Here is a 27,693-nt window from a genome sequence, read left to right as displayed (position 1 = left end):
GCATCCTCAGAGGAACCTCACAACCTCTGAGGATGCCTGCCATAGATGTGGGCGAAACGTCAGGAGAGAATGCTTCTGGAACATGGCCACACAGCCCGAAAGACATACAACAACCCTGTGATCCCGGCCATGAAAGCCTTCGACAACACATAACACTAAAGGTTGCCACATTTGCAATTGCAGCCCAAAAGATCAGAGCTAAGGTAGCAAAATCCATACTTGAGGACAGAAATGGAAATGGTGATGGTTTGGGATGATACAAATCAGACACTGTCATTGTTATGTTGCTGCTATCATAATTTTAAAGAGCTAGTTTTAATTTTTGAATAAGTTTTAATGTTTTTATTGGAAAGTGTTTATAAAGGTTGTATATTACTGATGTCATGGCCTATGGCTAGTACAATAAACAATTCATTCATTCATTCATAGATAGGCTGAAAGATCAAGTTTGGATTGTTACATACTGATTTGTTATACTAAAATGAACTTCCTATGACATTTTTAAAGTTTTTTATTATAAAGATGGCTTGTAATTATAGCTGGTTCTCCCCATTTACAAGTCTCCTTTTCGTGAATTTGATTATTCAATACTTTGTACAGTACAACAGCTGCTGCTGAATTACTGCAATTCAGCTTCCTTTCTCCCTCCACCTTTACCCCTTACTTTTTCTGTCCTGCTAACACTCCCAGTGCCTAACATCCAGTTTTAAAACTGGGAGTTAGGCATGGAGGCATTAAGACAGGTTGGCGGCGAGAAAGAATCAGAGGCCAACACCCCAGTGGTGGTGGTGGTGGTGGTGGTGGTGGTGGTGATGATGATGATGATGATGATGATGATGATGATGATAATAATAATAATACTTTATTCTTATATCCCACCCCATCTCTCCAAGGGGACTCAGGGCGACTTACAAAGGGACCATGCCCAAACAATATAAAAATACAACCGTAAAAACAAATCCAATCACAGCAATAAATACATCAAGAAATAACATACAACAACAACGATTTAAAAACAATTAAAACATGTTCAATGCCCTGGAGCGGTATAGTGTTCCCTCACTTATCACAGGGGTTAGGTTCCAGGACCACCCGCAATAAGTGAAGATCCGCAAAGTAGGGACGCTATATTTATTTTAATATTTATACATTATTTTAATAGTTATATACTATTTTAAGCCTTTATCAACCAATCGTGTGTTGATAAATCGCCTTCTTCTCCTGTTGCCGCTTGGGCTCCTTTTCTCTCCCTTCGGCTTCTCCTTCCTCCCTTCCTTAGGCTGTAAATTGTATTTTTTTACGATTTATAATCTTTTAGAGTTTATTGAAAAACCGCAAAACAGTGAATCCGCGAAAAGTGAACCACAAAGTAGTGACGGAACACTAGTTGGTACTTCAATCTTCAGACTAAGGGCGAGGAATAAGGTTAACAAAGTGCAATGCTTTATAACTTCTAGTGGAATGGTATAGCAATAAGGTGCAAAGTGTTGGAATAAGAAGCAGTAGGGGCTCACTTTGATGGTCTTCTTAATTAAAAATGGTTTGAAAAACCAGGTTTTCAGATCTTTCCTGAAGGAGGTCAGTGTGGGCAACGGCTGCTTCTTTTAGTTTTAGTTTTAGTGCCCTAGTAGTTGGAAGAGTTTTACAAAATGGGGTGAGGTCTGATGGTACTATGGCAGAAAAGGGACGTACAGGCTGGGACAGTCGGCTGAAAAGAAGCAAGGCTTATGATATTCATAGTTTTTCACACTTCCACAGAGGTCCTGCACACCTTATCCTAGCAAATGTGGAGGGCTGACTGTACTTTTATGTAGTTAGACAGTAGAAAAACATCAAACCAACCATCATGCAGAGAATTCAAAGGCTAATTTTACTGGTAGGATTCTAACAGACATAGTGTTGCCTTTCCCATTACGTGACTCTACGACACCAGTTTTACATAGTAGCATTGCTTTCAGGAAATACTCAAGCTGAAGCTTAGCTCAGCATTATAAAAGCCCCACATGCCACAAGCCTCTAAATCTTTGAGATTGAGAGCTAGTGTTTTCCAAAATAATTTGGCAAACTGAGGAAGGTATCTACTCTTTTGTTGGTGCCTTTAAATTTTTCTCTATTACAGTACTTTGAGACTTTGTTTTATTCTAAGACCACCCAGAATTTGCGGGCTTCACATAGTAACCATATAGAGATTTTGTTGGCAAATTATGTGTACCATTCAAAATGTAGCATCTTTTTTTCTTGGCCATTCCTGTCTGGGAAACGAAATTCATAGAAGAACTTCTGAGCCAGGTTATATCCAAGTCCCATCATTTTATTAATCTCTTGTTTTCCTCATGTTTATAGTGAAACCTCAAACAATAAAATAGCAGTAAATCAGTTTCTGCGTACAGTAATAGCATTGTTAATTGAACTGTACAAAGCTCTCTGTGTAGTTGAATTAAGTTTTCTCTTGGTATATTTTTGAATTGCCATTAACAGGCTAACCAGTGTACATAATAGACTGACAAGCCGAATTTGAAAGGAAAAATTCAGCCAACATCTTTGCCATCCAAAGAGGCTGATTTGGATGGACTAGACATGTAACACATTGAAAGAATGATAGATCTGAGATACACTTGAAGGGATAATTGTATATACAATCAGTTTAAATGCTGGTAAATATTTAAGGGTCAAGGGTTAAATGTCACAGTTACAATACTTAGGCTCTGGTCCATAAGGTATCAAGAATGGTAATTAAATCCAGGGTATATTTCAACAAAGGGAAGTAAATTTGACAGCTAACAACCCAAACTGGATTACCACCTTTCAGAGGTTAGGGAGCATGCAAGTAATTGTAGGTGGTTTACAGTTGTTAACATAGTAAGTACAATGATTACTGTCTTTGAGGTGGGTAGCATGGAGTTTAACAATACTAATTTTGATCTTTCAGAAAAAGTGGGTGGGCATATTTTTCAACACACGTTTGTAACCATTTTATACTTGTCACTTTCTAGGATAGCTTCTACATTTAACGTCCTCAAGCTACTCTGCCAGTATTACTAAGCAAATAAAATACAGTTCATCCATTTGTCAGTTAAATGTTGTGTTTGATTTTATGACCAAAACTGAAACTTGAACAGCAAGATTTGTGCTCGTAAAAGTGTATTTTAACTGCAGTTAAAAATTTAATTCCATCTTTATTCTTTTTCAAATACCTATTTTGTAATAAATGTGTTAGTCTGTAATTGATTGCTGTGCTTTTAGATTTTGAACAAAAGATTTACAATTTCATGTACAGTAATATTAAATATATTGTAAAAAGATTATTCATTTGGAATGGATTTTGTGTAGTTTAATAAGAAACATTGTCCAGTATATCAAGACTGTAGCTGATTATACTTTTACTTGGATAAAGATAACAGAAGGTTTAAAATGGCCAAGGGTAATTACTTTGGTGCAAATGAGTTAGATGAGATGAAGCATAAAGATAAATCTTTTCCCACTGTTTGCAGATTTCCTGCTGGAACAGAATATTCCCCTTGATTCAGCATGAAGGAAGTCTTGTATGAGCAGCATAAAAGAAGCAGATACCTATTCTTGACTTCACTGTAGGATTTGTTTCCCATGGTGTCTTTTAAAACTTAGTATGAGCAGGCAGTCCTAATGTGTGGTGCGCCTTGGGTTTGTCTCTTAGGTCCTCCTGTTTCCTCCTTGTGGGGCCCAGCATTTCCAATGTCTGCTGTAGATTTGGGTCTTCCTCTCCGAGAGGCAAACGCTGATCTGCAGATCCTGTTCAGGCCTGTGGGAAAGTACCACAAAGCAATAGCTATTAATACCGTTCTTTTCCCATTTAGTGTGAAAGGAACTCTCAACAGGAAGGTTGGAATAGTTTGCAGAGCAATTCCATGCTTTTAACTCCTTGCGTCCTATGCTATTGAAACTTCTTGTAGTGGTGGGATAGGGGGAAGAGGGGTTTTGCGTAAAAGACATATACAGCCATCAATTCTAAAAGGACTCAAAAAGCAAAAACGTGGTTATCACATTTAAACAAGAGCAACAAACTGATGCAGTCTAGCAAGATGAAACACTTACCATTAGGACACCTTGAACACATGTGAATGTCCACCTTACTGTAGATTAGTCTATCGTGTCACAAACTCATGTTGGGTTACATTGCAAAGTCTCATCAATATTGGTGGCTTAAATCCTTGTGCTGGCTGAACTGCTGACTGAAAGGTTGGCAGTTCGAATCTGAGGAGCAGGGTGAGCACCCATCTATCAGCTCTAGCTTCCCATGCGGGGACATGAGAGAAGCCACACACAGGATGGTAAAACACCAAAATATCCGGACGTCCCCTGGGCAACATCCTTGCAGACAGCCAATTCTCTCACACCAGAAGTGACTTGCAGTTTCTCAAGTTGCTCCTGACACGAAAAAAACAAAAACAAAATTGGTTCTTAAATTTCCGTGTCTTGTCATCAGAAAAAAAATACAGATGCTATAAAATCAATGTGCCACATTAGCTACATTCTTTTTGGTGTTTTTAAAAAAAGCAAAATGGCTGCACAGCTGCAAATGAAACCATTTATAATTTCCTCAAAATTGGGAGAAAGTTTGCAGTTGTCATTGCTAAGTAACATGCTTCCATAAATGTTTTTGAATATAATTGTGACTGTGCTCCTAGGTACATACTGAAACATTCTTGAGTTCCAAGAATTCAGTGTCACTTAAGCAGCCCTTTACATTCATTCATCCATATTTATATCGCATATTTCTGTGAACTCGGTCTGAACGACCATTTCATTATCAGTATTCTTATTAAAAGTAGTAGTAACATCTGTTTCTATCCCCAGAGAGTTTAGGATTATTAGGTTTGACTGGCATGAAAAAACAAAGGAGGCCAACACTCTCCAAGACCTCACTCTCTTCCTTTCAATAACATTTTGCATCCCCGCTACTGTGATTCAGTATGTTTTAACTGGTTTTAACTTTAATTGGTTTGATAATTTAATTACTTTTTAGCTTCTGTGTGGTGAATTTTTACCTCATTTTTTAAAATTGTAAACTGCCTCTAGTCTCGAACTGGGAAACAGAAGGGGCAATACTGTTGTTGCTGAACTTATTGCATTCTCCCAAAATGCAGCTCTCCAACAACTTATACTTTAGTAGTTCCCAAATCCAAAGTAGAATGCTTAACACTCTCATAGAAGCCAAAAATAAATACTTCCACATCTTGATCCAACCCTGTCTGCTTTTATTAAACAACTTAAGACTTGGTTCTTTCAGCGCACTTTCGATTAAACAAGAAACTATAGACCCCTTGACAACCATGCTGCCATCCTGCACTTTATCTCTATACCCACCCCATCCTGCCCCTAATGTTATCTTGGAATTTTTTTTTTTGAATACTCGGTCAGGCACTTTATGGAATAACCCAGTTACTACGCACTTTACTTCGACCCTCTTTTATTCCTTTGTCCCTTGGTGAAATTGATATGGTTTTAAAACTTCTTATTTTATGTATTTATGTATAATTGTGCTTGAATTCATTTTTGATTTTATTCTGCTTGTTATTTTATTGTTTGGTTTTATATTTTAGCTTGTTTATACTTTGTTTTTCTGGACTTGGCCCCATGTTAGCCACCCCGAGTCCCTTCAGGAAGATGGTGGCGGGATACAAAAATAAAGTATTATTATTATTATTATTATTATTATTATTATTATTATTATTATCTTTCATTCGTATTTTTGTTTCCTTGAAATTGCAACATAATAACGATAATAATAATAATACAGTAGAGTCTCACTTATCCAAGCTAAACGGGCCGGCAGAAGCTTGGATAAGCGAATATGTTGGATAATAAGGAGGGATTAAGGAAAAGCCTATTAAACATCAAATTAGGTTATGATTTTACAAATTAAGCTCCAAAATGTCATATTATACAACAAATTTGACAGAAAAAGTAGTTCAATACGCAGTAATGTTATGTTGTAATTACTGTATTTACGAATTTAGCACCAAAATATCATGATATATTGAAAACATTGACTACAAAAATGGCTTGGATAATCCAGAAGCTTGGATAAGAGAGGCTCGGATAAGTGAGACTCTACTGTAATAATAATAATAATAATAATAATAATAATAATAATAATAATGATGATAATAATAATAATAATAATACTTTATTTGTATGACACTCTATCTCCCCGAGGGGAGCAGCTTCCAACATAATAACAGGCAAACATTCAATGCCTATACAGACAAAAAATAAAATAAAATAACAGGAATAATCAATATTATACAATAAGGTAAAACAACACTGACGTTAACTTTAAATAATTATCGTTAAAATAGTTTAAAAGACCAGCTGAACTAGAGTGATATATCAGTTCCCTTATATTCCACTTAGTTTGTGCTGTAAACTTTATTCCTCCTTCTCATTAAGCCAACGAGCCTTCCTCTGGGTCATTAGCAGCAGATAAATGATATAACAGTGGTTATTTTAATAATTTTAACTGTTTTATGTGCTGTTTTATATTGGTTTGTATGGGCATCTAATTGTTGCCACTGTTGTAAGCCGCCCTGAGTCCCTTCGGGTGAGAAGGGCGGGATTCAAATGTGAGAAATAAATAAATAATTTTAACTGTTTTTAATTGTTCTTAAACTGATTCGTTTTGTTATTTTATAGGTTTAATAGATTTATATGTTCTATTTAATTATTTAAACTTTTTGAGTAGTTGTGTTGTCGAAGGCTTTCATGGCCGGAATCTCTGAGAATGCTTCTGGAACGTGGCCTTACAGTCTGAAAGCTCACAGCAAGCCTTTGTGAGTAGTTGTTATAATTTGTTATAGATTTTTAATTCATGGATTATTTGTTCATTTTGTATTGTTTTATGGCATTGAATGTTTGCCATCCTTTGTTGGAAGCCGCCCTGAGTCCCCTCAGGGAGATAGGGCAGTTATAAATAAAATTATTATTTATTATTATCAGTTATCCAGACACAAATTTGGAAAATAGTTGATATGAAAATTTTATATGTATCGTGCTGACAATAGATATATATTTTTCTAAAAAAAACCCAGCATTTCATTATTTTAACATTTTTTTGCCTGTTAAGGCAAAAGATGAACATATATATTCTTTTCCCTGCACTTACATTAAAAACAAACCCTGTCTTAGAGGAAATCTAGGCAATTAAGTAGAGAAAGCTGATTTGGAGTTTTACTGCATACGAATGTTAACTTTTGCAATCTTTCTGAAACATTATGCTTTAAAGAATGTCTTATCAACAGATAACATATAGGAGCAGCTGGATATCATTAAAACCCTGTGCATGAATCATTTCTCTTCATTACCTTTTCCATGACAACTTTTACCTTTTATAGAAAATATTTCTTTGTGGAGCTTTATCATTCGGTTATCTTCTGTTGGAAATTTAAACCTATTTGTTGTTGGAATGAGCGATTTGCTAGACATACCAATATAAACTTCTGTAAAAAAAACACATTTCTGAAAAAATAGCAACATGAAAACATGAGTGTATGCAACATTCTCATTAACAGCATTGTCCCAGCGGTTCTGCATCCATCACAGAATACTCATTCCTCAAAAGAAGCCAGTCATGTTGCTTAAGTATGAAAGATGGTTAAGCATGTTTATAGCATTTTCTACTGCAGCTAAACCCTAATTTTAGGTATTAAATCAGCTGTAAATTTCAACTGTTCAGTGTGTTTTTTAATATCCCCTGTATACATTATTTCAGAAACTTAATTAAGGCTTCATTGCTTCCAATATAGTATTTTTTTTACCATGGCAGGTGTAGTTAATTTTAGAAAAACCAGTTTCTTCCAAAATGCCTAATGAGTTTTTAAGAATAAAACACAATAGTTCAACTTTAATTTTAAAATTTGTGCATTTATTTTGGAAGTTAAATAAGGAACTCATAATGCACATTAAAAGTGTTTTGGCTTTCCCAGGATGCCTCTACACTATTTAATTAATGCAGTTTGACACCACTTTAACTGTCAAGGCTAAATGCTATTGGCCAGCTGCAACAAATCAACCTGACCAAGAGGTCATGAGTTCGAGGCCAGCCCATGCCTGAGTTTGTTTCTGTCTCTGTTCTATGTTATGGCATTGGATGTTTGCCTATATGTGTGCAATGTGATCCACCCTGAGTCGCCTTTGAGGTGAGAAGAGTGGAATATAAATACTGTAAATAAATAAATAAATAAATAAATAAATATCTGAAGATTTGTTGTTTGGTGAGACATTAGCACTATTTGGCGAGAGGGCTAAATGCCTTGTAAAACCACAACTTCAGTGACTCCATAGCACTGAACCATGGCAGTTAGAGTGGTGTCAAACTGTACTAATTCTATGGTGTAGATACACCATCAGAGGCTCCTGTTTTTGGCCAGAAAGGGGGCATTCCAGAAGAGTCTGGTGTATTGCTAGGATCAAAATGGTCAGGGATACTGTTGTGACTGCACCTTCGGGGATTATGGTTGATGGTGATGGGATTCGAAGAGGAAGGAAAAACCCTCGTGATGAGGGTTCACTGGAGGAGTTGCGCAGGAAGCGACTTAGAGAGCTTAATGGGGGATCTTCTGAGGAAGATTCAGATGGGGAGTTTGGGGAAGAAATGGATGCTGAGGAACAGGTGGTGGCTGGGGAAATGGGCACTGAATGGGCACAGCCACCGGAGATGTCTGGGGATCTGGGGCCTATGGATACTGCTGAACCTGGGGTTTCTGCAGGAGCAGATCCCACTTGGGATGCTTGGAGAAGTGAGGATGGTTCTTTAAGTGTTCATGGGGCTAAGTGTGGGCAGGATGATTGGGACTCCGGCGAACTGTTAAGCACTCCTGATCCACGAGCCCTAGCTGTGTGGAGTTCGGACTCTGAGTAGATTTGGGACACCTGGTGTTTGGGTGTGAGTGTTTGGTCACCCAAGAGGAAGGGGAATAAAATGGGAATGTTTGGCCACTGCACTTTGCGTGTGGCAAGGTGTTGCTGAGGCGCCATTGGGATCTCTGTGCTTTCGTGAAGACTGGACTTGGACTGTGATTCGGATGTAAGTTATCTGGGACTGCTCGGCAGCGGAGGGATGGAATGTGTGGGTTTCCCTGGACTGCACTCTGATTACTATTTCTAGCTGCTGATACCATCGTTGCTTGGCTCTTTGTGCCTTTTCGTGGACCTGGTTTGGATGACTGCACCCTCTTCGGACTCTGGATTGGAATTTGACCTGGCTTCTGTCTTCGCCCTCTGACTGACGACTACTCCCGGCTTCTGACTACTGGTTTGCTCTTCGGAATTTGCTGCTGCCTCCTGACCTGACCTTGGATTCTCCTGACGACGGCTATTCATCATCCCTTTGAAGCTCTCGGCTTTATCTGCACCGTGGAAGCAGTTTACTGCACTTCTAGTTTGTTGTTTTCAAACCAGTTTGGTGTTTTTCTTTTGGGAATTGTCCCTTTAAATCCGCAGAGCCGGCTGGCTGTTTCAGAAATGGTTTGGAACCAAAAGAGGCTTTTGCACTTTCAGGTATACTTTGCAGCTTCTGGAAGGTTTCAAGCCTTTGTTTATTTCGCATATTTTCTAGCAGTCAACTCAATTTGTTCTCTAAAGCTGAACTGAAGCATCTTTTAGTTTTTATTGAATGCCAGCGTGGAAAAATAGCTTGGCTTGTTTTTGAGTTATATTTTTGTCCGAACTACTCTTGAAACACTGATAAGTGAAGTGTTTCAAGGATACCCTCTGTGTTTATGTTACTTTTGGCTTATCTTCTGAATAAACTCTGTTTTGTTTGTTAACTGGCGTCTGACTCTTGACAGATACAATTGGCCTCAGAGCCAGCATCTGTCCCTCTACTCTACTCGTTGTATGCGTTGACATTTGGTGAGGAAGATATCTAGAACCAGACAAGGCTATTTAAGACAAGTATTTTCCTGTATTGAAATATAGCATCCCAAAGACTCAGGGCAGATATAAACTAAGCTGTTATCCAAGCTGATCCAGCATGGCATATGCCAAATTGGCTCCTAGATAGCTTACACAGCCACCAGTACCCTGACCACTGCAGAGACAGGAGGGAGTCCCAACCAACCAGTGGTGATGAACCTGGATCGGTGACACTAGAATCCCTTCCCGTTCTCTCTATCATAGCGTTTTTCGGAAATGACACAGGATTCTACTGTCATCTCCTGCAGTGACCATGGACAGGGCAATGGTGTTATGAAAGAGGAGGAAGAGGAAGAGTCATCCCTCTCCTCTCCCGTTCGCTTCCCTGATCTCCTTGGCCAACATCACAGCTGTGGTCTTTGCCTTTTATTAAATCAAAGAGTTAATACTTTCTTGGTCAAGAAACATTGATTTGGACTCAAGTCTGGGAGCTATGGCATGAAATAGCGTACAAGGGTCAGGATGCATAGCTTTTCCAAGTTTAAGGTGCCTTGTTTTAAGCTCTTATTTATTTAAGTCTTGAATGAAGAAATGTGCATTTGTTTATTATTTCAAATCCTCTGAACCTCTCTTAGGAAGTGCATCATCTTGAGCGATTGATGAAATACCCATATTTACTCGGGTTTAATGCACTTTCAAATATCATGTGTGTTGTAATTTTCAAAACTTTGAAATCCAAAAATATATTTGTTGATGTATGTAATGTGCCACCAAATATTATTTGGATTGTACATAACATACAAGATAAAGAAAGTGAAGTTCTTCCTTCCCTCCCCTCTGCCACAGTCAGAGCTGAGGAAAGGAGGAGGTGAAAGAAAGGGGGCCTGATCATGACAAGAGGATGACAGGCCAAACATTGCAGACAAGGTCGCATCAGGCAATATCTGATGGAAGGTCTCATGGAGCTGTGTGGCTTCCCCTTGCTTGTAGGCAGTTCCACGTGGATACCTTACACCATGGGTAACAGCAAACCCTGTTATTTTGTTTATATTTGGGACAGAAATATACACTAGAATTGCACTGAAAGACCTGGAGAGGTACACAAACACCTCCAGGGGAATATTTTTAGAGTATGGGTAAGTGAAATCCATGGAACAGGAAGGTTATACTGTATGTTATATGTTCATATCCATAAATAGAGAGAGGATATGCTAAAATGCATGGGATAAGAAGCAGCCAAAAATGTAGGAGAAAAAAATAATTCTTTGAAACCACTAGTGCATTCTTTTTCTAAATTCAAGTTAGGATACAGTTTAAGCACTTTACAGAGATCTCATATGAACATCAGGAAATATTAGCAACTCACCATGGTTGAGGCTGAATTTCGAAGCAAAATTAACACTTCAGTTGTCATATTATTAATTTGGTTAAAGCAAGATTTTGCTTTAAGATAACACTGCTTGGTTAAAATTGTAAATACACATCCAGATTAGATTATTGTAATGCACTCTACGTAGGACTGCCCCAGAAGAACATTTGGAAACTTCAGCTGGTTCAAAGATCAACTGCTAGACTGCTTACGGGAGTGGGATATAAAGAAATAACTACTGCACTCCTGAAACAACTACACTGGCTTCCACTATGTTTCTAGGTGCAGTTCAAGGTGCTGGCTTTAGCCTACAAAGCCCTAAACAGTTTGGGCCCAGCTTACTTGTGACATCACATCTCCTACCAACCCACCCGATCCCTGAGATCTTCGGGAGAGGCCCTTTCTCTCGGTCCCACCACCGTCGCAGGCACGACTGATGGGAACGAGAGAGAGGGCCTTTTCGGTGATTGCCTACGTCTCTGGAACTCCCTCCCTAGAGCGGTACGATCAGCCCTCTCCTTACTGGTCCTTTGATCACAAATTAAAACTTTCTTGTCTGGCCAGGCCTTTGCAGATGAACAGTAATAAGCACTGCTAGATAACCACTGGTAAAATTCATCTCTAAACGTTTAATTAACTGCGATATGGTCCATATGAAAATGGAATTGCTTAGGAGCTGCTTAACTGAATTTGAAATAACCCTTAGTGGCCTGAGGTTGGAAATTTTAATTGTATTTAATAATATTTGTTGTAAGTTTTAATTGTTGAATAGGAGATGTTGAAATTGGGTTATTTCTTCAAATTGGTGTTTGATGTTTTTTGTTGATTATGTATTTTATGTATTGATGTACATGTATTGGTGTTTTTAAACTTTGTATGCCACTTTGAATCCCACCCATGGGAAAAACGCAGGATAGAAATGAATTAATAATAATAATAATAATAATAATAATAATAATAATAATAATACTGATTTCACTAAGGAATGAGAGGGATTGTGTTCTCGATATTTATAAAGTCATGTAAATGTCATTCAATTCACATTTGAGATTTTAGTCATTAATGTGTGCTTGTTATTAGTCTACCAAAGGCTTGCCCATCATCTAAAGATTTTAACTTGGCCTTTAAAAAAAAAAAAGGTTCCATATGAGCTGCTTCCCAGAAGTTCTAATTAGGTGTTGCCAATTGCGCAGATTCAGTCTTTTTAATATAAACTGGTTTTAAAAGGAGCCAGGAATATGGTGCTATCTGCAGTAATAAACCTACACCTTGCTTTTAAAGTAAAAGAAACAAAATTGACTTCTTGTGAAAAAGTTAAGGGAGTGTGCAACAGATGAATGATAGGTCGCTGCTTCAATTGATAATAATGTTCTGATTCCATGTGTCTTTTTAATTACCATAAATACATAGTGTTCTCACAGGCACTTATATAATTCAGATTCTATTTTTTAAGTCTTGAGTTTTCCTATTAGGAAAAAGAGGGTAAGCAAACGTGGGCGTTGAACTCGTTTTCATAAAGATGGTCTGTCATGAGCATAAGCATATGCCTCTCCTTATTTTAAGTAATTTACAGTTTAATTAGAATCCTTTCTAGTCCCGTGGGGAATAATGGGGTGGGGGAGACAGAAAGGCCTTTGTAATCTTGTGCTGCTTTCAGGGTATAGATCTCACCTTGTAAAACATTTTATTGCACCCTCCTCCTCCACTTGTGCCATGAAACAGTGAATCACTCCTCCTTGTCTATAAGTGCAATGGCAGCACTCATGTTTTATCCTGACATTCCAAAGATGAGCTTTCCATGCCTAAGGAAAAGGGGGACATTTGATGCTCCTAATGCTATTTTGCTGCCCTCTCTTTTCGGGGGAGTCAACTTTGCTCGTAGCCATAGCCCGGTAAACCTATCATGAGACTCTTGGCCTGATGATTAATCTATCTGAGGGCTCAAGTCATCCCTCATTCTAGTCTAATGCCTTCCTTCTCAGGGCATAGCATTTCATACCTTCAGCTGTAGGGTGACCTTATGGGAGGCCTGGTGGCGCCAACAGTTTCCCAGCCTTTGTGCAAGCATCCAAAGAGATTCCTATGAAAAAACTCACTTATTGCTGCTACTCGTCTTCATGGTGTCCCTGTCTTATTGACATTTTGCTTGAGGAAATGGAAAGTTTGAAGAGGAGAACGGAGTGTCCCTAGTTATATTTGTTATGGGCAATTTCATTTAAGACTTCTCAAAAAGTGTTAGTTTTGGTATGCTTCATCCAGCATATCTTGCTTTAACTGGCACCAGAGGACTCGAACTTGGTTTCATTTTCCCGTGAGAAATTGTCTTGAGGTTCCCAAAGACTTGCTACACGTGAGAAGTGTGTCCCTAGTTGCAATTACTATTTTGCTTGAAGTACATTTCCATTGGATATATTATTTGCATCCAATAACATTTTGCATTAAGTAAAAATGTAAAGTGTTGTCGAAGGCTTTCATGGCCAGAATCACTGGGTTGTTGTGAGTTTTCCAAGTTATATGGCTATGTTCCATAAGCATTCACCCATATCTGTGGCAGGCATCCTCAGAGGTTGTGAGATATATTGGAAACTAAGCAAGGGAGATTTATATCTATAGAAGGTCCATGATGGGAGAAATAACTATCTATCTAACAACTATCATCTCAGACTACACAGAGAAGCCATTGAAATCTACAAACATGTGGATAATTTCAACAGAAAGGAGGAAACCATGAAAATGAACAAAATCTGGCTACCAGTATTAAAAAAAACTTTAAAATCAGAACAGTAAATAAAGAATAACACACTGAAAACTGAGGGATTCCAGACATGAATCAATCAGGGTCAGCTAACACCTCCAAACAAAGGATTCTCCCAGGCAGGAAGAAGCCAGCCCTTGAAGCTGGCAAAGCCATTAATGCTGATCAAAGTGATTAATTACAACATCCACACTGGTTTCCAACAGACTTCTTTCTCCCACCCTGGACCTTCCACAGATATATAAACCTCCCTTGCTTAGTTTCCAATATACCTCACAACCTCTGGGGATGCCTGCCATAGATGTGGGTGAAACATCAGGAGAGAATGTTTCTGGAACATGGCCATACAGCCTAAAAATTTAAAAATGTATCTGTTCTTTGCTTGTACTATATTGGATAAATCTGGAACCAGTTAATTGTTTTAAAAATAGAAGTGAGTTGCTTAATTTTCTGAACCAATTTGGGGCTCAGAAACCAGCGACACCTTCTTCTCATCCCTCCCTCAGAATATCTTCCTCCTTACAAATGCTGGATCCTCTTGCCCTCCTTGTGATAGGGAGAAACAGCCGTTCATAATTTTTTTAAAGGTTGGACAGGCTTTTGAATGTAGCCACTTTGCAAACAGATGCATCTTTAAGACGTATAGATAACAATGAGTTAAACAGCTGCCACAGATATGCCTCAAAGGGAAATCTCTGCAAGCATTTTGTCAAAAACAAATCTAAAAGGCCTATATTTTGTGTCCAAGGAGGAGATTACAACATCTTAAGTAGAGGACAATGAAAATGGACCTAGCATGGGGCCTAAAATTTGGAAGCCACATATATGTTTATGGCTGACAGCCCAGCAAGAAAAACAGTAGAATAATCCTCTCTAGTTAATTCTCCAAAGCCAAAAGATGCAAATATAGCCTCTGTATTGTTTCATTATCTGAGCGGAAGCCACAAGGGGGCCCTAGACAGAGAAAGACAATCTATTTTATGGGGGCGGTGGGATTGAAGAAGTTAAACCATTTCCCCTTGTTTTCCTGTCATTCCCTCGACCCATGTCACCATCTTCAAAACAACTATAGTTTATGATACAGGGGGGGGGGGGATAACCAGCAAAAATGGACTGTTCCTCTCCGTCTAGACCCCCTTTTGGAGTCCACTCAGATAATGGCACAGTACCATAGCCTCTAAAATAGAAGAGATGGGAGATACTGCTAGTAAATCCTAGGAATCTAGTGGTATTATTGCAAGGTAAAGGTAAAGGTTTCCCCTGACGTTAAGTCCAGTCATGTCCGACTCTGGGGGTTGGTGCTCATCTCCATTTCTAAGCCGAAGAGCCGGCATTGTCTGTAGACACCTCCAAGGTCATGTGGCCGGCATGACTGCATGAAACGCCGTTACCTTCCTGCCGGAGCGGTACCAATTGATCTATTCACATTTGCATGTTTTTGAACTGCTAGGTTGGCAGGAGCTGGAGCTAACAGCGGGCGCTTACTCCGCTCCCCGGGTTTGAACCTGGGACCTTTCGGTCTGCAAGTTCAGCAGCTCAGCGCTTTAACACACTGAGCCACTGGAGGCTCCTGGTATTATTGTATGTTTTGATTAAAATCAAATCTTACAAAGTGAATCAGGAAGTGCAGCTCAAAATGGAGGATATAGAAAAAGGGAATTACTGTTTCCTTGGAGAGCCAAGATGTCCCCGAATCTGAAAAGGGAGAAATGTCCTATATTTTTTAGTGACCTAGGATTAATGAGCTGTTGCTTGATTTTGTTTTTTGGAGCAGATGACATTGAGCAAGCACACAGAGCTGTTCCCACAGCAGGAAACCCAAGGTGCTGGAACTGTAGGACCTGGAAGAAATAGCATTGTGGGTGGAAGAATTCCTGCATTCGATCTGAGAAGGGTTTGCAGACAAGGAAATGTTGTTTTCTCCAAGGAAATCTGGAATTTAACCCTTTCATCAATAGTCGTAGAAGTTAACCAGCCCCTGTGGGTGGTTCTGCAAACTAAAGAAAAGATGACAAACAAAATGCATGTGGATCATAAAATTGTTCACTGTCACTTTTGTTACAGTCCTGAATTTAGGTAATATATTCCTTGCTTTACTGCAGTCAATTTATCTTACAGCTGAAGAGCTCCTTATGGTTAAGAGGAGGTGGGAGGAAAGGGCAGATAAGAATCATGGAGATAATTGAATTTGCTTCATTCCCACTGTCTCAAGTGGCTTTTTGAGCCCAGTTTTCAGTCCACAAAGTTCTGCAGCTGTTCCCTTTTGGGGGTGTATGTACTCTCAGTTGTATCCTTCTTCTGGTTTTTAAAATCTGTTTTAAGGAGTCTTATTACACAGGAGATAAATATCAAGGTTTTCCTTTTTTTACGATGGGGAAGATGTTAAAAGAAGAATAACAAGCAAAATTGCTTCTGTAATGATATGGAATAGGAATATGGATTTAACAATAGTTTTGTCACTTTGTTGAAACTATAGAGATCCTCATTTAAAAAATAAAAAGAACGTGAAGGCTACCTGGAAAAAATGCAGGTCTGCTGCTACTTTCTTTGCAAGTGGTAAAGAAACAAAAGCAAATTGAAAGAAAAAAAGAGATAAATTATATACATTGACTTCCATCTACTCCATGGTGTTACTTTTTTTTCTAAAAGAGATTCCGCATACACCTGGTATATTTATTATTGTTTCTTCAAGCCTCCCTCTTCTTTATTGATAATCTTTCAGGAACAACCATTTTCCTCCCTTTTCCCCTTCTTTTTCCTTTTTTCCCTCTTTTTCTTTTTCTCCTTTTTTTCTTTTTTTCTCTTTTGTTTTTTCTTGTTACTTTTTGTGTGTTGTTTCTATCGGTAATATATTGTATTTTATGGAAAACTATCTGTTAATAAAAAATATTTTTTAAAAAGAAAGAAAAATACATGTATACCTCAGTTAACTACATAGGTGGGTTATTGGCTATTCGTTCTTTCACATAAAGTTTGGTGGCAAAAGCAAAAATAATATGGAAAAATACATTCCTATATCAAAAAAGAGAAAATAACTCTTCAACATGCTGCAGAAACCTTTTTATTCAAAACTAACAGCATGAACATACGAAATGAAACAACCATGTAAGCTTTGAATAAGCAAGTGGAAACAAAAACATTGAATTTTTTAGATACCGCTTAAAGTTATCTTCCAGGATGCATCCAAAGATTAGTTTCTCTTTTACTAGCCTCCACTTCTTTATTATTCCCATTTTGCTGGCTAAACTTTGAGATTTACGATTTGTTAACATTTGATAACTAGTGGAACAGACTTTTGTGATCTCTCCTTTTTTTCTCTTTTGCTGTTTACACATGCTCACCAAAGGGTTCTGGAGACAGCTGCTGTTATCTCTGCCTATTGTAAGCAAGCACACACAGCTCTAGCAGGACTGTCTAGAGCAGGGCTTCTTAAACCTTTCCACTCGTGACCCCTTTTGGCCTGAAAAATGTTTACATGACCCCAGGTATGTACATACGTAAAATAGGTCTAAAAATCAAATGATAACAAACCAGCCTTTGCAAGGCTTGCTAAAAAGGCTGACTGTCCTCGTGAAGTGCATCTGATGCTTCTACTGTAAATATATGTTGTTACATGTCTAAAACAGTCACTAGGTGATGTTCAGAAAATGTGTGCTGCTTTTTTCTTGACCCTATTTGAGGTCGGGACCTACAGTTTAAGAAGCAGTGGTCTAGGTCACTGCTTCTTAAACTGCGGGTCCTAACCCCAAATGGGGTCCCCTTAGCTCAAAGTTGGTGTCACAAAAATTTGGTAACAATAATAGATTTCTTTCTGAACACCACATAAACATTTACACAAATCTGTTAGCAACAATGTACAGTGTTTACAGTGGACTCTTCAGAAATTGCTTCAGGTATACTTCATTAAAAGGAAAATCAACCTGTTTAGCAAGCCTTGCAAGTGCTGATTTATCATTACATGCTTGTTTTTTATATCTGTTTTATATACCTATATACTCAGGGTCGCAAAAAAATTTCCTGGGAGAAAAGGGGTCATAAGAGTGGAAAGGGTTCCAGAAGTATTCTCTCCTACATCTATGGCAGGCATCATCAGAGGTTGTGAGGCATGGAGAAACTAGGCAAGGAAGGTTAATATATATCTGTGGAAAGTCCAGGGTGTGAGAAAAGTTCTTTGTCAGTTGGAAGCCAGATTTTGATAGCTGAGGTATCTCTGTAATGCCTATTCTCACCAAAAAGATCTCACTGTTCAGTTTGCTGGATTGGATGTAGTAAGGTAAAGGTAAAGGTTTTCCCCTGACATTAAGTCTAGTTGTGCCCAACTCTGGGGGTTGGTGCTCATCTCCATTTCTAAGCGGAAGAGCCAGCATTATCCGTAGAGACCTCCAAGGTCATGTGGCCAGCATGACTGCATGGAGTGCCGTTAGCTCCCTGCCGAAGTGGTACCTATTGATCTACTCACACTTGCATGTTTTGGAACTACTAGATTGGCAGAAGCTGGGGCTAACAGCAGGAGCTCACCCCACTCCCTGGATTTGAATCGCCAACCTTTCGATCAGCAAGTTCCGCAGTTGTTTAATCCAGTGCGCCACAAGGGGCTCCTCAGTTGTATAGTTGTATATTTCTCCTGGTGCTCATAAACATGCTTATTTACAAAAGGTAAAAGTACAACCAGTAGTGGCTGGCGGTTTCCTTGTCAGTGCAGCAATGAATTTGTTCCAAACTTTAACAAATTATTGGATTTTTTTTAAATGATTACTATCAAAGGGAAAGTGGAAAAAATGGCCAGTACATAGGATATCAATGGCAGGCCACATTGCTCTTTACAGAAATGTAGATCACAGGAATGCCTTTTATAAGAGCACACCTGTCTACAAATGTGACAGATCTTTCTAATACAGTAGGCCTGCCGTATCCATGGGGGTTTGGTTGCTTGACCTCACATGGTTATGAAAAATGTGGATTATCCCACCCCGTATTATTAAATGATAATGTCATTGAAGGTGCACACTTAAACGTGTCTGCATTCACACTGCCTTTTAATAACACGTGGCATGATTTTTTGTAACGTATGTGTTTTTGTAACCATGGTGTGCAACTGAATTAAATGGCTTTCCCCTGGTTAAATCGCATCAGCTTGCATGTGTTTTGCAGACATCTGCAGGCTGATGCAACTAAATGATCCTTGTAGATGCAGCCATAGATGCTGGCCTTAACTCAGATATCGATTTCTTCTCTTGAGTGCAAGAGATAACTACAAAGAAATGTCTCAGTCTTTAAATAAGCAAAACTGAAAGTTCTTGAAAGGGAAAGGACCTCCTGTGGAAGCTCCTGTTGGGGGAGGGGGGCGGGGATCTGTATCAGGAATCTTCAGCACACAAAATGCCTTTCTGTAAATAACTGGAGTTTCAACAATTGAAATCCAGTGGCAGAAAGACAAGGGGTCGAGCTGGACTTCACAGGTGTGGAATGCAGTGCAGCAAAAACCACCATTAATATCAGGTTCTCATATTTGGGAAAGTGCTATGAAAACACAGCACAGATGGTGTATAAGCTCAGTTAAGATCAATCCGATATGAAAGAATTCCAATCCTCCATGTTGGAGTAGAACCTATTACCACATGTGATGATGGATACTCAAGATGCTGTTGAGATTCTGGATTATAATCTTTTGTGAGATTTACATTTCCCATGTTTGTCAGGACTTACTGCATTAAAAACATTGATATCTGTTTGAAACAACCAAGCTAGAAATAGCATTGTACTGAACAACAACATTAAAATGCATTGTAATAATATAATAGAGGATGGTCAACTTTGTTGGCTAAGAAGCTCACATCTCAAAGCTGCTTGGCTAAAGTACTTGCTATGGAGGACATTTTTTATGAAAGCTGATATCTGTTTATTTACTTTGTTAATGAGTACCAGGACTTTGCTTACCTAGCTAACAACTTATGACGAGAGGGGATGACTCAAGCGTTGATGCTTTTGCAATTTAACCTATGCATTTTTAGCACTCTGCAAAAAATTATGTTTAGTACATGCTTGATAAATACCACTTTAGCTTTGCTGCTTTTCTACACTAATTTGAAATGACAAATAATTTGTTTACTTGTTATATTATGTGGCATCGATCAATATTTTAAAATACCTTACACAAAATATTTTAATTAAATACTTAAATATATGTGGCTTAAATCATTGTGCTTAATTACCCACAGCTTCACTGTTTCACACCAATATGAAAAATGAGTAAGTTTTAAAAACTTTCCATTTCAGGGTAGTTTTTCTTGCTGAAAGGAACATGAGAAGAGGGTTTGAAAGAATACAAAAGAGCCTCACATAATTTTTTTTCTTTTCAGGAAAACACACAGAAGCTAAATTTAGCTCCTTGATCAAATTGACCCAGTCTTTAACCCTGGCAAACATTACCACAACACACTTCCAATAGACAATAGTTTGCATACCAACATCACACTGGAAACAGATGTGCATGTTGAGCAGCCTTTCTTGGGGGATTCTCTGAAAGTCAGCGAGAGCAAAGTACTGAAAGGGCTTTCTTCCTAATTGGGGCATAAACTGCATTTCCTCACAAACACAGACTGCAAGTATTTCTGAATCTCTTCTCCCATCCCCATCCGTCTCCGTCTCTCCCTCTTTTCCTAAATTTATTATGTCACAACTATGTTTTGACCAATGCTTCATAATATCAGTCACTGGAAAACCATGGCTTGGAATGAAGCTCGATTATTATCTTTTTAAAAAATTGTAAACAGCTGGTCTATTCATGAGTGAGGGTTCCACAGTTTATATATCAAAATGTTTGGAATGTGAACAATTACCTCTTTTACTTTCTCACAAAAAGTCTTCCATAGTTTATATAAACTACTTTTTGTCCTTACCAAAAATATATACCGGTAGTCCTCCCACTGCTGCCTTTCATTCATCTCATCACATCATTCCTTCCTTCTTCAAACACTACTGCCCTATTCTCTTTGTGTTTCTTTCCTTCCCTTGTGTTCTGAGACTCTGAGTTCATGAAGAGATTGGCTCTGTCAGCATATGATATTGGTCTGTGGACTTATTCACACATGTCTTGTGAGGCTTTGTGCTCACACTTAAAGGTCACACTTTTTTTTTACAGCATTTAAAGCATATCTACACTACTGAGTTACAGTGGTTTGACACCAATTTAACAGCCATGCTGCCATCTTATTGGGTCCTTGAATCTGGACTTTGTGAAGTGACTAGAAAGCTGTACTACAGTCTATTGCCCCTAAACTATGGTCCTAGAGTTCACTATCAAGATGATTTAAGTATCGTAACCAAGCTACAATGCCCAGGATTCTACAGAAAGAAGCCATAGAAGTTCAAATGTGATTTTACTATACTTCATACAGTGTTCCCTCACTACTTGGCAGTTCACTTTTTGCAGATTCACTGTTTTGCGGTTTTTCAATAAACTCTAAAAGACTATTATAAATCATAAAAAATTACAATTTACAGCCTAAGGAAGGGAGGAAGGAGAAGCTAAAGCGAGAGAAAAGGAGCCCAAGCGGCAACGGGAGGAGAAGGAGGCGATTTATCAACACACGATGGGTTGATAAAGACTTAAAATAGTGTATAACTACTAAAATAATGTATAAATATTAAAATATAGTGTCCCTACTTTGCGGATTTTCACTTATTGCGGGTGGTCCTGGAACCTAACCTAACCTAATCGCTGGATAATTGAGGGAACACTGTAATATAAATATATTCTTGGTTTAAGGCAATTATATTTTTCAGACACTGTAATAAGTCTGATAGGAAAAAGCAGAGACATCTTGCTTTGTGCATTTTGTTCCCTGATTCCCAGGGATCATAGGTAAATATTTCATAAGCATTCTCTCATTGGTATACCTCTTATAGAACAAGTATAAATCAAGTCTCAATAGTCCCAAGGATTTTTTTCTGTCCACAGTATTTTAATGATTTTTACTTTGACTCCAAGTGCCTGTTGTAATCTAGCTGTATTATAGCCATGATTCATTCTTTTAATTGGGAAAGGTAGGAACTTTCATTTCAAATATTTATTTGTTTTTTAAAGTACTAAGGAACATTGTAGTTGTAAAAAAACCCACTAAATTTTGAAAGAAAATATTAGAAAGAGTACAAAAAGTTCAGGTAGCTAAATTGGACATTATCATCATCCCAAATCCATATTGGTAATACCTTCCTATAGGAATCTTAACGATGGCCATACATACTATAACCTACAAATTCAAACTTATATTTTTACATTTTATTGGTATGAATAGATTTAATGCATTTCAATCCTATGTCTATACCTTTCAATATAGGTCCTTTAATTGTCATATTTTTTTCTATGTATTTCAACAATATTGTTCTCCATCTCAAGCCTTGAGGAGAGGTGGGTAATAAATAAAATATTAAATGTATTTCTGAGTTCTACAAAAAAGTTAGGTAAAGCTGTGTTTTCCAAATTTTCTTTAGGGAAATGTGCATGTGTTAATTTGTACTGGTGTTTGTTTTGTCTTCAGCATTTTCCTTCCATTGTAATCAGTATTCTGTCAAACTACAAATCTTACACATTGGGCTTTGTATTTCAGAAATACAGGTACAGTGGATCCTCTGTATGCATAGGTTTTGAATCCATGGATTCAACCAACAATGGCTTGGATATATTTGGGAAAATAAATCCAAAAAGCAAATCTTGATTTTGCCATGTACATGTGCCAATCAGTACACTGATGCTTAGGCCTCTTGTCATTTCATTGATCCTCGAACTCTCTCCAGCACTTGTTTGAGCTGTTCTCCATTTTATATAAGGCATACCATTTTACTACACCATTGTATATGATCAGACAACAACAAAAACAACAACTACTACTATAACAACAACTTTATGTACAGTATACCTGCCACTATCTCCCATAGGGACTCGGGGCAGCTTACCAAATAGCACACAAGGATGCCATACATAAAATACATTATGCATAAAATAAAATACATCAACATGAAAACAAAAAATAATATTGCATAAACCAGGTTAGATAAAACAACCTCTATAAAATAAAATCTATTCAAAATCCATGTAATTAATATAGCAACATCTTTACATACTAGAGTATTTAAACATTTTGGTATTCATGGGGGTTCCTATAACCAAAGCCCAGTGGATGCTGAGGGCCACTATGTCCGAGTGAACAGCAGTGGCTCTCCAGATTTTTTGGCTTAAAAGTTACATTAGCACAAGCAAACACAGGCATTGTTGCATGTTTGCAGCACAAAGTTCTATCTGCCAATGGAAAAACTCAGGCCATGTTTCCTTGCAGTAGATTGTACTGTCAACCATGTCAGCTGACCAAACACTGGCCAGAATTCTGTTGATGCTCTTTTTCCAGGGTGGGGCAATGGTGGCGAGGAAAGACAGACAAAACCTGCTAGCCCCAAGCAGCCTGTTTTTCCAGTGGGTTGCTTCCTGTGCCCAATGCCTTTTCCCTCCTGCTGCAACTTCTTACAGCAGAATAGTTCCAGCAACATAGGGCACTAACAGAATTAACCTTTGTTGGCTAGCCCCAAAGGCAAACTGTTGTATAAAATCCTAGGTCTTGGAACATGCTCCTGTCTGTTTCTTCTTTTGTCCTGGGGTGGTGCTGGCTCTCCTGCCAGCTGAGGCAAGGGCAAATGTCACAAATACATCAATGTCCCTACTAGTGGCATGGTAGGAGGAAATAAAGCTCTGGCACCCAGCAGACAGAAAAAGGGGTGGGGGACAATTTTTGAAGAGCATCCAATGAAATCTATAGAAGAAGTAAAAGACACCTCTCAAAAGAAGGTATGTTTGGTTACATCATTTACTGGGCAAATGAACACTATCCATTTGTCAATTAAATGATTTAGGAGTTCATAGTTTGGAAAACCTATGAATTCTAATTCTGAGTTGTTCCCTGACCCAGAGCATGCCTAGGCCAAAATGTATCAGCTTTCCTACTAATATATTTAACCACTTCGAGATGTGTCCCTTACTTTCCCTGTATTTGAATGGGGAAACAGCTGTAGCTTCCCCCTTCCATTTCCTCTCCTTGCCAGAGAGGAGGATGCTGATGCAACAGTATGGAAGCAACGTCCATAGAATGATAAAAGCGTAGGCAGGTGACAGCTGAACACCACTCTCCCACCACAGATCATGGCTATAAAGAGCCATAGAACCAAATAATTAGGAAGCAGCTAGTTCACAGAGATGACCTCTGGTGCCAGAGAAATGTGAGGGGTTTAGCAGTTATTGCCACAGTGCCCTACTTCTTGAGATTGAGGGGCAGTAGTAGTATCCTCTGAGCCAGAGGGCCACATTAAAGTGGACAGGAGCAAATGTGCACCCCATAATCTAAGGGCTTGTCTCACTCAGGTTAGTACCAGGGAGCCTGTTACACCCCAAGGCTACAAGGGCACCCTGAAAACCAGACAGGAGCCAGTATCACACGCAAGCAGTTTATTAAGGTATATATCTATATATCAATGAGCAGTTAGCGTATAAAGTCAGTATGAGAAATAGTCCTTAATGTTGAGTTTTTAACAGTTCAAAACAAGTTCAACAATATCCCAATTGTAATCCACAAGTAAAACTCATTAATTCCACCAAGAAATTGAAGTAAGTCCATTAACCAAGAAGCAGGAACAAGACACTGCAAATCTGCAAAATGTAATCCACTTGGAAAGTCCCGCCACAGGAAAAAGGAAAGCAAGGTAAACAAACAAGGTCTACTCGAGAGTCACAGGAGCGGCGCGGCTTGGATGGAAAGTCTTGACTCAGGAAAAAGGAAACCAAGGTAAACCAAAACAAGGGTTACTCAAGAGTCACAGGACGCGGCGCAGCTTGGATGGAACTGGAAACCAAGCATGGGAACAAGACAGGAAACAAGGTTAGGAGCTGGATACTGGAACCTCTTCTGAGGAAAGTAAAGATGACACCGCAACGAGAAACACAAAGGAGGACACCTTTAAGAATATCCCAAGGTTGCAAGAATATGGGAGTGCATGACGCACAAAACTTCACATGGGAAAGTTAGTCTCGTGAAAGATTCCCTCAGATTAAAAAACCCCTCTTTGCCCAAGTCAACACCATCTGGCAAAAGCAACCTTGAGGAGACATCGGAATGCTTTCCAATTAGTGGATCTTCTGGCACCACTATTTCAGGCAGCTGCAAGGGCAACGGGCCTCGTTCCAAGTCCGGAACGGCCCCTAAATCCGAAGTAGAATCTGTTTCCAAATCCGTCTCTGTAGGAAGTATAGGCCGTGATGGCTGAGCCATTGTGCTACCTTCCTCTGATACATACCTAATGGTCATGCTACTTGTCTTTGGTCTCTTGGACTGACAGATAACTTCACAGGTTGTCAGGTTGTGGGCCTGATTATCAGAAGGCTAACACTTAACCCCAAGAGAGAACTAACAGAATGTCAAATGCTCAGGGTTTTTAGCCAACAATATTTCATAGCAGACCCTTGGATTCGGCTGCCATTTGGTTTCTAGACTGCCAGGGATACCAAAATCTGTGGATGCTCAAGTCTCATTATGTACAATGGTGTAGTAAAATAGAGTCCCTTATATAAAATAGTTAAATCAATATTTTTATTTTGAGGAGAGGGAGGGAGGGAGGGAAGGAATGAACGAATGAAGGAATAGGTATACTGAAGCCATGGATGGTGAAATCTGTGGATGCTGGATCCGTGTATATGACACTGTATCTTGACTTCACTTTACTGTGCTTAACTGATTTCTTTTTGTGTGTGAAGTGTTTTATTGGCTGTTGGACATATGCTTTTTATAATTGGCTTGAGCTATATTCCTCTTATAGTGAATTGTTTTTGGATTTTTTTAGTTCTATAAAATATTTTCTAATTTATGCTATGATCTGAATGCATTCCAAGTGAATTGGTGGTTGTTCTAAATTGTTTGTTTATGTCAGTTGTAAGTTGCCTCAGTCTCTTGTGGAATGGGTGGGATGATGTGGATTTCATTTTGGCTTGGCTTTTTGTCCAAAAATCTTGAAATGTGCCTAAGTAAGAAATGGATGTTTGCCACACTGTTGTTAAAGCTGCTGTGAGTTCATGTGCCTATTTTTTCCATCTGTATTTGTATTTGTATTTGTTTGGCATCCCCTTTGGGTCTAAAGTTTAGCTGCCAGGTTTCTCTTCCAATGCTTCTATTCTCCTGGGAGATGTGTGTTCTTCAGCTTTCTCTGGAATGTCCACTGCCTGGGGCAATGGCTATTTACAAAAAAAGAAAGAAGGAAAAATGTTGCTTGTCATTTATATTCTTCATTGCTGACTGTGCAGGACTACTGAATAAAGCCAGCTGGTAATATAGTATTAGTGGCCACAGTATTTCGAGAGACCTCTCAGCTCACATATCTGATTCTTGGAGCTAAGGAATTATCGTATAAGTTGTAATTGTCCAGTTACAACTCTGTTTTGTTCTTCTTTATAATAGAAACTGCCAAAAGGAAAATTAATATGAACAGCAGGAAATGGGGTTCCCCTCCAAGAACCTAAAATTGTTGGCTCTCTTTCTCTCTTTAGGCTAACTAAAGTTGGATACAATTTCCTTTCTGCTCAGCAGCATGTTAGACTATGAATTTAAGGAAACTGAGATGGAGAATCAGCATTCTTGGCAAAAGGATGTAACTTTCCCCAAGAGCCTTAGTTTATTATGCAAGTTTGCTCACAAGTTTTGTCAGATTACACTAGGCTTTCTCAGGCCAGATGTATGTACAAGATACGTTCAGTATTATTAATGCATTAATATTACAAATTGCATTGACTATAGTCCATAAAATAATAACTCTGTGGCCCTGCTACTCTGGGGTAAGGAGGAAAGGAAGAGAGTGGAGGAAGCCCTTAAAAACTCCTGCTTCTGGACTCTTCTTGCTGTTTCCATCTGCTGCCTGCCAGCACAGGAGAAGGGAGTCCTCCTGACCCACCTCTGGCCCTGCTACTCTGGGGTAAGGAGGAAAGGAAGAGAGTGGAGGAAGCCCTTAAAAACTCCTGCTTCTGGACTCTTCTTGCTGTTTCTATCTGCTGCCTGCCAGCACAGGAGAAGGGAGTCCTCCTGACCCACCTCTGGCCCTGCTACTCTGGGGTAAGGAGGAAAGGAAGAGAGTGGAGGAAGCCCTTAAAAACTCCTGCTTCTGGACTCTTCTTGCTGTTTCCATCTGCTGCCTGCCAGCACAGGAGAAGGGAGTCCTCCTGACCCACCTCTGGCCCTGCTACTCTGGGGTAAGGAGGAAAGGAAGAGAGTGGAGGAAGCCCTTAAAAACTCCTGCTTCTGGACTCTTCTTGCTGTTTCTATCTGCTGCCTGCCAGCACAGGAGAAGGGAGTCCTGCTGACCCACCTCTGGCCCTGCTACTCTGGCCCTGCTACTCGGGGGTAAGGAGGAAAGGAAGAGAGTGGAGGAAGCCCTTAAAAACTCCTGCTTCTGGACTCTTCTTGCTGTTTCCATCTGCTGCCTGCCAGCACAGGAGAAGGGAGTCCTCCTGACCCAGCTCTGGCCCTGCTACTCTGGCCCTGCTACTCTGGGGTAAGGAGGAAAGGAAGAGAGTGGAGGAAGCCCTTAAAAACTCCTGCTTCTGGACTCTTCTTGCTGTTTCTATCTGCTGCCTGCCAGCACAGGAGAAGGG

At 39.0% G+C, this 27,693-nt stretch overlaps 1 protein-coding gene and 1 long non-coding RNA gene across 3 annotated transcripts in view; both read left to right on the top strand.

Annotated features, from left to right (window-relative positions):
• gmds (GDP-mannose 4,6-dehydratase) overlaps positions 1-27,693 on the top strand; it is a 330,217-nt gene that overhangs the window by 159,133 nt on the left and 143,391 nt on the right. The gene's annotated exons all lie outside the window — the stretch shown is intronic.
• LOC134298222 (uncharacterized) lies at positions 19-9,420 on the top strand. Its single transcript, XR_010005178.1, has 2 exons — positions 19-9,061; positions 9,143-9,420. It is a non-coding gene; the product is annotated as an uncharacterized LOC134298222 (long non-coding RNA).

Source organism: Anolis carolinensis, chromosome 4 (assembly GCF_035594765.1).
Source record: "Anolis carolinensis isolate JA03-04 chromosome 4, rAnoCar3.1.pri, whole genome shotgun sequence".
NCBI lineage: Eukaryota > Metazoa > Chordata > Lepidosauria > Squamata > Dactyloidae > Anolis > Anolis carolinensis.
The sequence above is the reverse complement of the archived record's forward strand: the minus strand, read 5'-3'. Positions and strand labels throughout refer to the sequence as shown.